This window comes from Gracilinanus agilis, chromosome 5, assembly GCF_016433145.1.
Source record: "Gracilinanus agilis isolate LMUSP501 chromosome 5, AgileGrace, whole genome shotgun sequence".
Taxonomy (NCBI): Eukaryota; Metazoa; Chordata; class Mammalia; order Didelphimorphia; family Didelphidae; genus Gracilinanus; species Gracilinanus agilis.
Window position 1 is genome coordinate 133015454 of NC_058134.1, and position 16270 is coordinate 133031723.

The window sequence follows — 16270 nt, forward strand, 5'->3', positions numbered from 1 at the left end:
CCTAGAAAGCAGATCCTCCTCACCTCAGCCTCTTAAAATCCCTAAATTCTTTCAAAGCATTGCTCAGATGCCAGTTCTTATAAGAAGCCTTTCTTGTCTGTGCCCTTTTTCTCTTAATAGTCATTACCCTTTACCCTTTGCAATTAAATTGTATTATTTTGCATACATTTTATATTTATCCATATTTATTTGTGTTGTATCCCCTACTAGAATATAAATTCTTTTCAGGAAGGAATTGTTTATGGTTTTGTTCTATAGTAGATATTTATGAAAATGTCAACTTTCTTGCTTTTTTTAAAACTCATCTTCTGTCTTTGATTTAATACTGTATTTGTTCCAAGGCAGGAGAGTGGTATGAGTTAGGTAATGGGAGTTAAGTGATTTGTCCAGGGTCACACAGCTAGGGAGGTTCTGAGGTCATATTTGAACCCAGGAACTCTTGTCTCTGAGACTGATTCTCAATCCACTGAGTCACCACTCTTAAGCAAGTTTCTTGCTTTTTATTTATTTTAATTTAAAGCATTATATTTAATTAGAAGTATTCAGAATATCAAAAAACTGCTGCAACTTTTTTTTTCAATTACAGAGTGGTATTCAGTAAACAGAACAATAATTATTTCATATGCTGCATCAAAGACAACTGAAGATGAAAATGAACTACATCCCCATATATAACTAATTCGTGCTATGCACCAAGAAGAACCTGTTTTAAATTTCCATGCCAATTGACAACCCCCATATTTTCCCAGGCAAAGTTAGTGGCTATTGAAAATACCAGTAAAGGACAGGGCTATAACACATTCAGTAGTGTGTTAACTATACAAAAAAAAAGACACTGTACAGTTTAAAAACAAATTTTACACAGCCTTACATTTCAATTTTTTTACTTTAAAAGGAATAAGTTGTGTACAGGGGGTTTAAATGCATTATAGGCAAGAAAAACCTGCTCTAGAACCAACGTATTCATCATCTTCTTCATCTTCCCCTTCTCAGCTTGAACAATTCCTCCTTTTTTACCCACATCAGGTTTTCCTTTAGCCTGGTATGTAGCAATATCCTTTTCATACTTTTCCTTAAGCTTAGGTGCCTTCTTTTCATAAGGTTGTTGGTCATCTGCAACGGTATTATTCCACACTTCTCCCAATTTTTGGCCACATCTCCAGTAGAAAGACCAAGATACTCCCCTTTGATTTTTGGAAAATACTCAGAAAGAATAAGAAAAATGCAAAATAAGGCCTGTTCCATGCATTGGGATCCTTAAACTTCTTTTCATAATGAACCTCATCAGATTTTGTCTTCAAATTTCCTTTCTCTTTAGCAGACATTGTCTTCCACCTTTCAGAGCATTTTTAGAAAATTCCAAGAAGTTCCCATAAGCATCTTGGTTCTTCTTCTTTTGTTCTTCACAGAAGGTTTGCGCATAGAAGGCATATAAAGACATTTTCCTTCTCGGCTTCTTAGGATCACCTTTGCCAATTTTTAAATTATTTTCCCTCAGCACCTCATAGAGTACCTCAATGCCTGTCCAGCTCTTACTTGCCCTGGAACTCTCTGTGGAGTTCAGTGTACTGCAATGGCTGTGAGAGCATGAGTTAGAGCCAGACACAGCCTCCTAATTCGCTCTGTTCTGCATCATTCAGTTTCTTGCTTTTTTAAATAGTTGTTATTTTGGGAAGTTTTCTTCTTAGGCATTTGCTCTTATTCTCAGATTTTAAGTTTAAAAATAATGCCTGTAACTGTGGTGATTGTACCAATCAGTTTAAATTCAAATGGACTGAAGACGTGAGGATGAATCAATGAATGAGATTATATATGTAAAATGTTTATAGCCAACTAAAAAATAAAAGCAGGAATTTAGAAGAAAGGATTAAGGTAGAAAATGCCTCCAGGTGGTTCTACTTAAAGTTTTGTTTTGTTTCTCTTCATCAAACTTGAGGAGAGAGAAGTATGAGTATGAAAGTGTGAGGAGCCAGAGGGCCTTTGTTAGTTCATTGATTTAGATTTAGCTGGGATTTTAGAAGTCATCTCCTTTAACTTTTGCATTTTACAAATGAGGAAACTGAGGCTTAAGGAGGTTAAGTGATATGTCCAGGGTTATTTTAAGTATCAAGAATGAGACTTGAACTGATCATTTTTAGAGCCATTTTTCTTTTTTTTCTTTGGCAATTAGAAATTAAATTGGGCTTCCTGGAACTTTCTAACCCTAAGTCAAATGGGACCTAAGCATAGAACTCTTGCTTCTGCTAAGCTGGAAGAAGGTTAAAATATAGGCAATGCCTGGAGGCACTAACTGACTGGCTCTTCTGTGTTCCCAAAGAGCTCAGCCTTTGGAAGTAAAAATTTTCCACTTGGAAAGGAAAAATCTATAGTAGCCAAAGCTTTGAGATTTGGCAGATTTTCTTTGTGCAAATGAAAGTTCCTAAAGTTTTTCCTTAGTTTGATAATGTGTGTATTAGGGGGTTGCTGTCTTAAAAGAGCTAACATTTAAGCTTTTGAACTCTAAATTTATAAAGAAATAATAAAGCCCACTTTTTCTTTTGTGGGGTGAGGGTGGGAAGTAGGAGCATCTCAGTTGAAGCAATCAGAGAATGAGCACTGCACCATCTAGCAATGATTCCATGAAGTCATCTGGGGACAATGCTTGGTAGAGACTATACATAATGCCTATATAGTTGGGAGAGAATATTGACCTGGCAGAGTCATTATGCCACACAAGAACAGTGAGGATCAGCAGGAATAGTATGGTTTCACAAGAACATATTAGAGGCATCATTGGCCTCTTCATATGTGTGTCTTGGTCACACATGTAACTAGTGTCTTTTTACACATATCATCTAGTGATGAGCATTCTTTCCATAGATGGTATGTCTATGAAAGAATATGTTCCAGATTTATGGAGAAAATATTTTTCTGCTATTTCATTAAATGACTTTGTATGGAACCAATTTTTCCTTCTGCATGGAAAAAGGAACCCTACTCATAGGAATTTTTGGCTGCAATTTTTGTATGGATGCTGATCCACATGAGGGTTGCAAGGCATCATATAGATCCTGTATTACTAAAGTATATTGCAAGCCCTAAATTACCATATAAATACCAGCTGTTATTATTGCTAGATGAGTCCATTTCTTAAAACTAGAGGTAGATATTTTATTATAATTTTGATAAGAACATGTATTGCACTTAAAATATATTATCAATTCTGATATTTTATTTGTATTTCATTTTTATAAGTTTATAAATACATTACTTAATTTCTAAACATTCTTTATGTTCATTTCTTTTATTTATTTTTTAAATCTTTACCTTCTGTCTTAGAATTGATGCCTGAGTATTGGTTCTAAGGGCTAAGCAAGTGACTTGTCCAAGGTCATACAGCTAGAAAGTGTCTAAAGCCAGATTTGAACTTCCTAACTGCCCCTGTGACCTGTGTTACTAAGGTTGCTGAAGAGACTTTTTTTCTATCTTTAGAAACTGTGTATATGTAGATCAGAGAATAACTTAATGATAATTATGAATACAAAATTTGTGATTTATATGAAATCTTTTTTATCATTGACTTCTTGGGTATATATGACTAGTAATAATCTTTAAAAAATAATGGAAATTTTTGTCAAGTTCTCTGAATGTTTTCTTAGCCTTCTTTTCTAGATAAGGAAATTGAGGCCCAGGAAGGTTAATTGAGTTGTCTGAGGTCACAGAAGTAGTGTCAGAAGTAAGATTTGAACTCTGATACCTCTTGTCTTTAGAGCAGTGCCAAATTTTCTGAAGTCGAGGTACAGAGAATTGAATAAAATGAGATAAGTATGTTAGTGTCAAATAATAGAGAATCACATAAAAATGACATTAGAGTCAATCAGGAGCTGTGAACATTATAGAAATGACTGACAAGACCATATCTATATAAGGAAGATTAGTCTGGGACATTAGGGTGTATGATGAAGCAGGGCTTTGAGGTGGGAAGACCTATTGTAGGAAGAGCTATATAGGATGGTATGAGGTTCCTACCTTGACAAAGGTTAAAACAGAAAGGAAGCAACTGATGTTAGTGATGATGTGGAGGTAGACTCAGCAGTTCTTAGCAGATGATTAGAGGTGAAAAATGTTTGGGGAAAAGGTATATAAGGATGTGGTATTGAGTTCAGTTTTAGACATGTGTTTGAGGTGCTAATGAGACACTCAGTTCAAGGTATGCTTTAGGCAGCTAGAGATGGTTTAGAGAAGGGGGAAAGATCAGAATTACAGGTATAGATTTTGAAACTTTCTACTTAGAGTTGGTACTTGAGTCTGTCATTTATTGAGACTGGCCATCTCAATCATTGGGAAAGTTTGTTGAGAGAAGAGGTCATCATTGAACATTCAAAGTAAAATGTTGAGGAGAGGACTAAAAAGTCAGCAAAGAAGACAGAGAAGTGACTATTAGAGAAATAGGAGGATAACCAAACAAAAATCTTTTCTCTGAAGCCAAGGGAGGAAAGAGTTTCCCATGAGAAAGAAGTACAGTAGTATCAAATATTGGAGCAAGATTAAGGAGTATGAGGATCAGAAAAAAATGACATTGGATATGGTGATTAGAAAAAAGGTCTGTGGTGACCTTAGAGCAATTTCAATTGAATGGTGCTATCCTAATTATAAATAGTTGAAGAAAGAGTGTTAAAATACTTTAATCAAATGTTAGCAACTTAGTCAAGAAGTTTAGCAGTGAAAGAGAGAGAAACTAGACAATAGCTAATAGTAGATGGTTGGACTAGAAAAATGGGAGAAATTTTTTTTCAGGATTGTAGAGAAGTTGGCATGCTTGTAGGGAGCCAGGAAAGTGAGAGATGCTGAAAAGATATCAAACAGTAATGCTGAGAACTTTGAAGAATTGTGGAAGATAATAACATGCTTTTCATATTAATGAAATAGAAGACTAAATTATTTAAGTGTGAGGAGTGAGAATGGTGATTGATGGCTTGACAGGAAAATTTTTTAAAATTTGAAACATGTCATAAAGGATGAGATAGAGAGTCAATAAGAATAGAGTAGACTTTTTCAAGTAATAGAGCTTAGGCTGACTTTATATACTGCATATTGCTGTTGGGTGAATTTAGCTAAGTTAATGACTTTTTCCAATGATATTCAAGACAAGGAAGAGTAACTGGATCTTTCCTAGCAATGAGAGTTAACAATATAAGGATAGGAAAATGTCAGAATAACAAAGAATTGTAGGGCAATACTCAGTCAAATTTAGCTCAAGTAGGCCCTAGGACAAGGCTAGATAAGGGAATTAGACTGATAGAATTCTGACTAGTCAAGGTATTTTGATTACTAATCAATCAAAAAATATTTATTACATGCTTTCTGTGTTCCAGACATTGTGCTCATCATGGGGGATGCAAAGATGAAAATGAAACCCTCCCTTCTCTCATGGAACTTACATTCATTTGGGGGAGACAACATATACATAAAAGTATATACAGAATAAATGTGAAATAAATATAAACTATGCAGGAGAGGGGTATTAGCTCTTGGATGATCAGGAAAAGGTTTCATAGATAAGATGGCATTTCAGCTGAACCTTGAAGGAAGTAAGGCAGTCTGTGAGGTGGGATGCATTCCCTGGCATAGAGGATGGCCTATACAAAGGCATGGAGATAGGAAATGGAGTGCCATGTGTGAGGAATAGCAGAATAGCCATTTGGGTTAGAGTGTAGAGGGAATGAATGGGAGTGACTTAAAATAGAGGCCATAATAAGAATATTAAGGGCAAAGAGTAAATTTGGTGAATGAATTAACAAGAGATATGAAAAGATTGTCATTGTACAGTAGAATTTCAAAACTCCATATCTTTGAGGTGGAGTAATTATGAGAGATAAGAGATACCATGAACCTGAGTGGCCAGAATAGATTTGAGATGGTCTTTGGAATTGGTCAAGTCAAAGAATTTGTGGTGAAGTTATTAGAGAGGTGTTGAACATACATGTTGAAGTGCCTGAAGATAATGGCAGGATATAGAATAGAGAGGAAGGAAGATGAAGAGCCAAATGCTAAAATAATTGAGAAAATTGTGAACTGGAAAATTGATGGATGAATGGTTGCAGCAACGAGGGTAAATGAGTAGGGCTACAGAATGATAGGGGTGTTGTTTGAAATTTTTGACAAGGTTGCAAAGTTGTTTAAGCATGAAGCACATAGAATTGGAAGTGAGCCTTATCAGAATGAATGAATGAAAGAATTTTTAAGCTCATTTTGTGGCTAGGACTCTATTCACTGAGGATACAAATGCAAAATCAAGCCATTTCCTGCCTTACCTTCTAATGATGGGGGGAAGCAGTACACAAGTGGCTGCAGGAAAGCCTTTGGATTTGAGAAGGCACAGGGGGACAATAAGTTTCAGTACACAAGACATATCCTTTCAAAGTAATGTATTAGTTTAATTGTAGTTCTGAGGGCAAGAGATGGAAAAAGTGGGATGAGGTATATGTGCCAGCAAAATGAATTGCAAGAAGGTAGCTGTGTATAAATAGATGGGATTCATAATAAAGTCTGGTTGAGGGATGGGGTAGGGAGTTAAATATAGTGGGCTTTGAGAATATGGCAGTCATTTACTTGCTAAGGGCAACACATTTCCAGGGAAGAGTGGCATGGTCTTTGGAGGTCTGTTGGTCCACTGGGTAAACAGCAGGGAAAATTAGCAGGAAGATAGCTGGATGGAATATGAATGGAATATAGAGGAAGGCCCTATGAGGTAAGTATTTGCATGAAACTTGCTAACTGGGGCAGTGAGGCTGGATGATTTGCCCCAAATTTCAAAAGAAAGACTAGTGTAAAAATTTACCTTTGTGGTGACTTTTTCCTTCCACACCTTTCTACATTGAGGATTTGTTGGGCATTGATGCTTTTTTTAAAAGCATATTGTCTAAATCCAGACTATAAAACTTAAATAAAATACTTGATTTATTCTTGAAAGAAAAACATAAATCCAGGATAGAATCCACCATTTAGAAAGATAAGAGAGAAAGTGGATGACAAACTATTTGAAATGTTTCTACATGGAACTCAGAGAATACTTGAAAAGGTTTATTATAACAGAAATCTTTTTTTTTTAAGAATACCTGGTTTTCCACAATGGGGAAAAGACTTTGATAGGTCATCCCTGAGTATAGGCCATCTAAACTGGTCTTAGAAAACACTGTAGTAGTATGGTTTCTTTCTAGTATAATCAGTTGCCAACTAGCACTACCAGCAAGGAAAACTTTTTCTAGACCAATAGAAAAATAGCTACAAGTGAAAAGTAGTGATAAGATCGATATGGAAAAAAGTTACTTTTTTAATAGTACAGAATAAATGACTTGAATAAAATTTCATACACTGTGACTTATAAAGCCATTGGTTTTCTTCTTCCTTTGATATATTGATTGTGTTCATATAGTAAAAATAATAAGTCTATGTATTATACATATAGTATATGGAGAATGGTGTTATAAGATATATAAGAAATGGTTCCATAGTTGAAAGGATCTTTTTAGAGACATTCCTGTTTTGTTTTTATATTAAGAAAGATGATTGGTAACCATATTTTTAGTTTTCCATAAGGTCTGTTCTGAAAAAAATCTGAAGATTAGAAATGTCCAATAAAAAATAGGTTAAAAAAAGGAAGTTAAGCTGTGCAGAGAATAGGGCTACATTTGATTCAGTCAAAAATAAATTTTAAAATTATATATAATTTTTTATTAGCAAAAATCATATCTATCCTCTCCCACTCCACTACCAATTGAAAACAACAAAAAAAATAAAAGCTAGACTTCTTTTAAAAACATATATAATTAAGGAAAACAAACTTCTGCATTGACCATGTCTCATTTTGTACTGTGTCTTTTGCCCCTCTTTCAGGAGGTAAATGGCCTGCTTCCCTCTTAATCCTATAGAACAGTGGTTCCCAAACTTTTTTGGCCTACCACCCTCTTTCCAGAAAAAAAATATTACTTAGCCCCCTGGAAATTAATTTTTTAAATTTTAATAGCAATTAATAGGAAAGATAAATGCACCTGTGGCCATCACCACACTCCTGGATCAATGCAGCACCCACCAGGGGCAGTAGTGCCCACTTTGGGAATCACTGCTATATCATTGGTCATTGTACTGATCAGAGTAGCTGGTTTATTCAAACTTATTTGTCTTTACCATATTGTCCTTTTATAAATTGCCCTCCTGATTCTTTTCACTCTGCACTAGTTCATACAAGTCTTGCCAGGTTTCTCTGAAACCATCTCCTTCATTTTTTACTGCAAATAAGTATTCCATCATAATCATTCTGAATCATTATGGCCATAATCATTATGGGCACTCCTTCACACTCCCATTATTTTCCACCTCAAAAAGAGTTACATTTTGTACATCCTTGGAGTTTGTTTTGCTTAGGACTGATCTCTCTTAGTCTTCTCGCCCTCTAATGCCTCCTTCTCCCCTTTCTCTATTTTTCTGTTGTGTAAAATATATTTCTCTACCCAACTCTTTGTGTATAGTCAGTTTCTTTTGATCAAATGAAAGTAAAGTTTATTTCACTTGTTCCCACTTCCTTCTTGGTTGTATAAATGTTTACTTTTATGCCCAAACCTTCCTTTCCCTTGTGTACTCCTCTTTCCCTTTCTCTTAAGATCATTAATAGTAGAATCATTCCTAGACCTTCTCTAGTTAGACTCCCAAAGATTATAGAGTTCAGGAGGACACATGTCATCTCTCCTTAGTTAATTGAAAAGTTTATTTTTTGTCCCTTATGATTGTTCATTTGTGTTTATCTTTAGATTTCTTCTAATTCTCATGTTTGAAATTCAATTTTCCTGTGATTCAGGTCTTTTCATCAGTAATGCTTAGAGGCCTATTTCATTAAAGGCCTAATTCCGCCCCCCTATAAAATTATACTCAGTTTTTCTAGGCTTTGAGCATCTATCCCAGTGATTCCCAAAGTGGGCTCCACCGCCCCCTGGTGGGTGCTGCAGTGATCCAGGGAGGCAGTGATGGCCACAGGTGCATTTATCTTTCCTACTAATTGCTATTAAAATTTTTAAAAATTAATTTTCAGGGGTGCTAAGTAATATTTTTTCTGGAAAGGGGGCAGTAGGCCAAAAAAGTTTGGGAACCACTGATCTATCCTTTACCTTCTAAAATAATGTGCCAGACACTTCTGGGTTAAGATGATTGCAGAGTAGAAGCAGGGCACTTAACTCTCCTAACCAACCGCATACATAGTACCTCAAAAGGTCACGAAAACAAAATCCACATGAACAAAGATACCCCACAATAGGGCGCAGAGATCATAGCATTCAAGTAGTTCAGTGCCCCGTATCCTCATTTTCACAGATCTGTCTCCTTGTATAAACATGGGCTGGAAAAATGACTCACATTGACTTTTTCTTGGATTTTTCTCATCAGGATTAATTCTAGAGCATTTTCTAGGTCTATATGCAAGAATTTTGAAGGGCAAAGGGAGGATTTTTATACTTTCTGTTGCTCTGCCTCCACATTGAATCAAAGACAGAACTACAACTCTTGAACCAGGTCTTTTGACTCCCAGTACATTGTTGTTTCTGTTAACCCATGTGCATTATGATAATACGGTGAAATGACTTAATCTCCCCCCTCCAACCCCTTTTACTCACAGGCTATCTTGAGGATTCTACTTAGTGCTGAAGATGAACTATTATTTTGAATAGACCAGGCATTTGGTGCCTAGAGAAAAGAGAATTGTAACCTTGATCTTTTTCTGAGTTTGCTTAGAGGTGTATGTGTGCTCAGGTTCTTCATCTCCCTATTTATCATACACTTAGAGACTGAAAGGAACTTCCAGATCATGTAGACCAACCCTCTTCATCATTATAAAACATGATTACAGGGACTCAAGTTAAATAACTTGCCCAACATCATTAAGTAAGGGACAAAGTCATGATTCACACCTAGGTTCTTGCTTCAAAGATCTTTTCACTACTATATTCTATGTTCTACTTCATCAGCCCCCAAAATCACACACACCTTTAATATTTTTTAAATATTTTAATAACGTCTTGTTTTTATGTTATTATGGTTTTGCCCATACAACAATCTGTATTTTTTTAGACAGAGGAAGAAAACATCAGCACAACTGATACATTGAAAAAGCTTAAAAATATGCAATAGTCAAGGACTTGTTACCTTTACAGAGGGGTATTCTCTCTTCTCTTTGAGTTACACTTGATCTTTGTAATTCTATTATATTTACTTTGGATTATTTTATGTAGTTGTGCTTTCCATTTATGTCATTTTATGTAGATTTTGATTTCTGACTTCTGCTACCTTCATTCTGCTTCAGTTCATGTAGATCTTTAAATGCAGTCATGTTCCACTAAAATCATGTATTATGTTTTTAGCCATTGCCCCAACAGTGGGCATCTAGTTTGTTTCCAATTATGTGCTATTACCAAAAATGCTGCTATAAATATTTTGGTGGAAATCAGGGCATTCTTATCAGTGGTTTCCTTGGGATATAAAGCTAGCAAATAGAATCCCTGAGTCACAGGGATAGAAAATGTTGTCTCTTTATTTGCATAGTTCTAAATTGCTTGTACCAATTCTCACCTCCCACAACCCTTCCAACACTGAATAATGCCATTTTTGTCACCTTTTTTGCATTTTTATTAATAGAAATTTGAAGCATCCCTTTATGGGGTTGTGAATTCTTAAGCAATTTCTTCTTTTGAAAATTATTCAAATCCTTTGATGAACTATGTATTTTGGAATGGCCAAGAGGCTCAGACATGTTTATTAAGGGTTTATTTTTTTGGATAACCCAATCACGGATTTGATGCAAAGATTTTTTTAACCATTTAACTTTTCCTTTTTTATCATAGGTGCATTAATTTTATCTTAGAAACATTTTAATTCAATGAATCCCAAATTATCTATTTTAATTTCTTTTTTAACATATTTAATCCTATTTAATCAGTCTTTTGTTGGATTAATGATACATTATGTATGCCTTGTCTACATATGTGAAGGGGATATATGATCATATTCTGTTCTTATATTTTTTTAGTATCTCAATTGTCATGTATATATTTAGATTATATTGTGACATAGTACAAGATATTGTTCTAAGCCTCCTTTTTTCTGGACTGCTTTCTAGTTTTCCCAGGATATCCTGTCAGATATGGAGTTTGTTCCTAGGTAGTAGTATGTTACACTTTATTAAACGTTGTTATTGAATTCCAGTGTTTTCTGTTTTTTAAACCAATATTAATTAGATGGTTTTGATGACTGCTGGTTTATAATATAATTTGAGTTCTAGAAGTACTATTCCCTCTTTATGCTTATCTCTTTTCATCATTTTCCTTTACAGTCAAGATCTTTTCTCTTTCTATATGAATTTTGTTATTTTATAGAAATTCTGTTTATTTTATAGCGTGTAACTTTGCTAAAGATATTGTCTCAGTTACTATCTTTACTGATTCATTAGAATTTCCCAAATATTTCTTCTCTTGTCTTATTTTCCTTAGTAGCATTTCCAGAATTATGTCAAATAACAGTGGGCATCCTTCTATAAATTCCATATTTACTAGAAAAGGCTCTCTAGTGTGTCCTCATTGCATATGAATTTTGCTTTTAGGTGCATGGGTTTTTAATATGATTAATTATGTTGATTTTGGTTCCTAATGTTGAAACATCCTTGCATCCCTTGTACAAATCCCATTTGGTCCTCATAAATGATTATTAAATAAATTTCTGTAGAATGTATGATAGGATTTTGTTAAGAAATTTAAGTCAATATACATTAATAAAGATATTGGCTTATATTTTCTCTTCTGTTTTATCCTTTCCTGGTGTAGGTATTAGAAATATATTTGTCTCATGAAGGCATTCTAATATTTTCTTAAATTTTGACAATAATTTGCCTAATATGGGCACTAATTATTCTTTAAAAATTTGATGAAATTTTCCTGTGAATACATTTTCTTTCACCCATACATATTTAGAGTTTCATCATTAAGTCTTCAAGGTATCTATAATGGGCTTTTCTCTCAGAAGCCTCTGTCTTGTGTAGCTTGTCCCACAGTTCTTCCTCATCCATTTGTCTCATTCTCAGAAAAATGCTGATTCCTGCAGATGACAATAGAGCTCTGACTACCTCACTCCCTAGACACTTGTGTTTTCCTAGAGGGAATCTCAAAGAATATGTATTTCTCCCCAGCACTTGTAACCTTTAGAAAAAGTTGATCCTTGGCTGTTAAGATGTTAAATATTAAGAGACAAAATTAATCACATTATTATAAAGCAGCAATCATCATCAGAACAATCTGGTATCTGTTAAAAAAATTCACAGTTAAAACAATGAAACTTAATGAGTGATAAAGTGGAAAACAAAATTTACTGAAGAAAGAACACCTTAGGTGGCAGAATCTCCTTGGAAAACTGGAAACAAATCTGTCACAAATTAGGACCGAACTTTGAGGTATCAAGCCTAGAAATTAATCAGTATTATTTTGTGGGACTAAATTATAAGTTGGACAAGTACATAGAAAGGGGAAGGATTGAGGGAAATGACTCCTATGGTCTCTCAGAAAAGCCTACAGGAAGTGGGGGAGATTGAAAAGATTTATGATAGGGGATGCACTACAGAAAATAAAGAACTGAAACAAATGCTGGTCAACCAGAGCAAAAAAGACTTGTGTTTTTTAAAAGGGATTGTAAAAGAATATGTATCTCTTACCCCCATCTGGAGCCTTTAGAAAAATTGATCACTGCATGTTATTCATTATAAATGTTAAAAGGCAGACATGGCAAGAGCATCCTTTATAGACCACATAATAGCAATAATAACAACAACAAAAGATAGGCAATGCTTTGGGGACCACAAAAGAGACAAAGTCAAATAGAATTTTTTACAATGAAACCCTAAATAATAAAGTAACTTAATTTATGTAAAGTAGGCATAGAGGCACCTTTTTAACTAAAGGACATCTGTCAAACTCAGAATGAACACTTATAATGGGGATAAAATAAACCTTGTCTTATAAATAGAGTAGTAAAAGAAGGATACACAATTTCTCCACTTGAAGTAGTTCTGGAAAAAATCTACTAACTAATTATACAAGAAAAATAAATTAAAGGCATAGATAAAAAGTAAAATATGTATTTTCTGATGGGATTTCCCAAGTATGTCTTCATAAAGAATCAGAAATAAATACTAATCAAAATAACTAATAGCTTTAGCAAAGTTGTAAGCTACAAAATAAACCCTCAAAAGTCAACAATATTTCTGTATAATAATAAAACACAAGTAGTAACAGCAAAGAAAATCTCATTCCAATAACTATGAAATAAATAAAATATCTGTAAATTAAAGTATCGAGGTCTACAAAGACTTGGGTAGATACAATTACAAAGTGTCCTGTAAAGAAATAAAGAACAATTTAAACAACTGGAAGAGTATTCAGTGCTCCTGGCTGGGCAATGCCAATATAATAAAAATGACACTTGTACCAAAGTGTCAAATTACCAAGAGGATACTTGATAGAATAATAACAAAATTCATTTGGAAAAAACTAAGTATCTTGAATATCAAGGGAAATGATAAGAAAAGACAAGCATGAAGAGAGAATAGCATTTCTAGACTCAAACTCTATTATAAAACAGCAGTCATCAAAACTATCTTATATTGCTTTAAAAAAATAGCTAGATCAATGGAACTCAACAACACAATGTTTGATAAAATGGAACACAAGTTCCCTAGGAGAGAACTCCATATTTGACAAGATCCTTTGGGAAGACAGTCTGGTAGAGAGTAGACTTGGACCAAACCTTACATTATATTCACCAGTGCATTCTGTATGGATACATGAAATTAACATTCTACTCATAATATAAAAATATTAGCCCAACACATACCTCTCACAGCTCTAGGTAGGACATGTATTCTTAACCCAAAAAGAATAAGAAGTACATGTAAAAGTTAAAATAGATAACTTTGGCTGAATCAAACTGAAAAGCTGAACAAGTAAAATTAATGCACATATGATAGAAAAGGAAGCAGTTGAATGGGATGGGGAATCTTCGTATCAAATTTCTGTGATTAGGCTTTAGTATCTAAGATAAATATTAATAAATATGTTTGAGACTAATTTGTCAAAGAATTTGAAGTCTTCAAAATAAGAATTACTAAATATTCACAATCATGTAAATGGATATTTAAATCACAAATCATAAGAGAAATGCAATTCAACATATCACTGATATTTCATATCCTGCAAAATTAGAAGGGAAATGGCAATTTTCAGTGTTCAAACCCTACAAAGTATGGTATAAAAACCACTTAAAATCTTGAAAAAGCATCTACTAAGACAAAAAGTAAACATATACAATGTGGCTAGATCAGAACCTTTTCTAGTAAATATGGGAATAAAGCATGAATGCCTACTCTCCCCACTATAACTTGATTTGTGTAGTTCAGTCATATTGGTTTCTTCCTGACCCCACTTTGGATTTTCTGAATAGTGATAGAGTGCTTTACTAGTTTGTTTTATTGATGAGGAAACTGAGGCAAATAGAGTTAAGTGACTTTCCCAGACTCCCAAAACTGTCTTAGATCAGATTTGAACTCGGGTTGTCCTGACTCCAGGCCTGTTGCTCTAACCAGCTGCCAAGTATATATAACTTGATATATTCTTGTAAATGTTAGAAATAGTAATACAATAGAAATAGTAATACAAAAGAGAAAGAAATTAGACACACTAATTCACTGATGGTGAAGCTATGAATTATTACAGCCATTTTGGAAAACAATTTGGAATTCTGCAAGTAAAATGACTAAAAAACAAAGCACTTAAATAGATTATATTACATTTCTTTTGAGAAACTCTATTACTGGACTTATCTTACCCAAAGAAACCCTTGAGAGAGATGTTTATAGCAATAATTTTGTGATAGCAACCAATTAGAAGTAATGTCAATGGTCATTGATTGAGAAATGGCTAGACATCTTATAGTACATGAATGCAAGGGAATTTTACTAAACTGTAAAGAATAATAAACACAGAGACAAATGGAATAATCAACATGAGCTGATGCAGAGTGAGGTAACTGTACCCAAGAAAACAAATACCCCAAAATTCAAAATTAATTTAATAATTATAAAGATCAAGCATGACGCAAATGAGGATTGTGGGATGACCCTTCCTGTGTGTGGGAGATCCCAAAGGGTTGTATTTTGCACATTTTCAAACTTTTTCAATGTATTGTTCTATTGTGCTCATTTTCCCCACTTGTTGTTTTTTAAAAATAATGTTTGTGCCATGTACTATGGAAGAGATGAGGTAAGATACTAGGAAAAACTATGATAATATTAAAAAAGAGAAGGTATTAATACAACCTAACTTTTTAAAAGCTATAATAATGAGACCCCTAAAAAAGACAGCAGTAGCTTTTATAGAATGCATTTGAAAGGTCATCCATAATTTCTGGCAAAACTAATAAAAGTTTCTAAAATTCATACTTTAGCTGTTCTGGTTGCCCTTTTTAAAATGACCTAATGTGACTCTGACTCATATGAAGAGCCAAACTGTCTGCTGACCCTTGTTTTAGAGTAATAGGCCCCTATCTATTAAATGGCTGTTCTTGAATCTTTTACCTTCTATATTTTCAGGGTGATTGCTACCAAATTGTCTTGAACTGTCAGAATCTACAACATGGAGCAGAGTCCAATTGAGGATGACTTGTCCTTCTCTAGGTTCCTACCTCTTCTGCTTTGGAGAAGTGAAAATGAGTTCCTTTGCACAGAAAGATAGGAACCTAAAGTCTTTGTGTATGAACAGATATGTAGAATTTCATCAGACACCTCTTAAATAGTTAAATCTTCCTCCTCCCTATCCAAGTAATTGTTGGATGGGGCTCCTGATAAGATTGAGTAGGCAGAGAGGTTAAACCAAAGAAGTTATTGTGTGTGTCTGAGCAGATAGCACTGTGTGAGTGAAAGCCATATGTCAGTGACTTAAGTTTAATATATTTTATGCTCCTTTCTCCTCCTCATCCTGTGCCAAGTTAAGAGCTTCTACAGTTACTTATAAACAAAGGTTATTGTAAGAGTTAGTGTGCAAAGTGACCTCGAAGAGGACATTGGAAACTATATCTTCATATATTGGTTTTGTTGTTTGTTGGTTTTTTTAAAGGATATTTTGGTGCATCAGGTGACATTTTTTTAACATTTATTAATATTCATTTTTAACATGGTTACATGATTCATGCTCCTCCTTTCCCCTTCAAC

The 16270-nt window shown here is 34.2% G+C and overlaps 1 protein-coding gene and 1 pseudogene across 1 annotated transcript in view; one reads left to right on the forward strand and one right to left on the reverse strand.

Annotated features, from left to right (window-relative positions):
• The window catches only part of TSPAN12 (tetraspanin 12), a 119361-nt gene that overhangs the window by 94804 nt on the left and 8287 nt on the right, over positions 1-16270 (forward strand). The gene's annotated exons all lie outside the window — the stretch shown is intronic.
• Positions 884-6391, reverse strand: LOC123249212 (annotated as a pseudogene).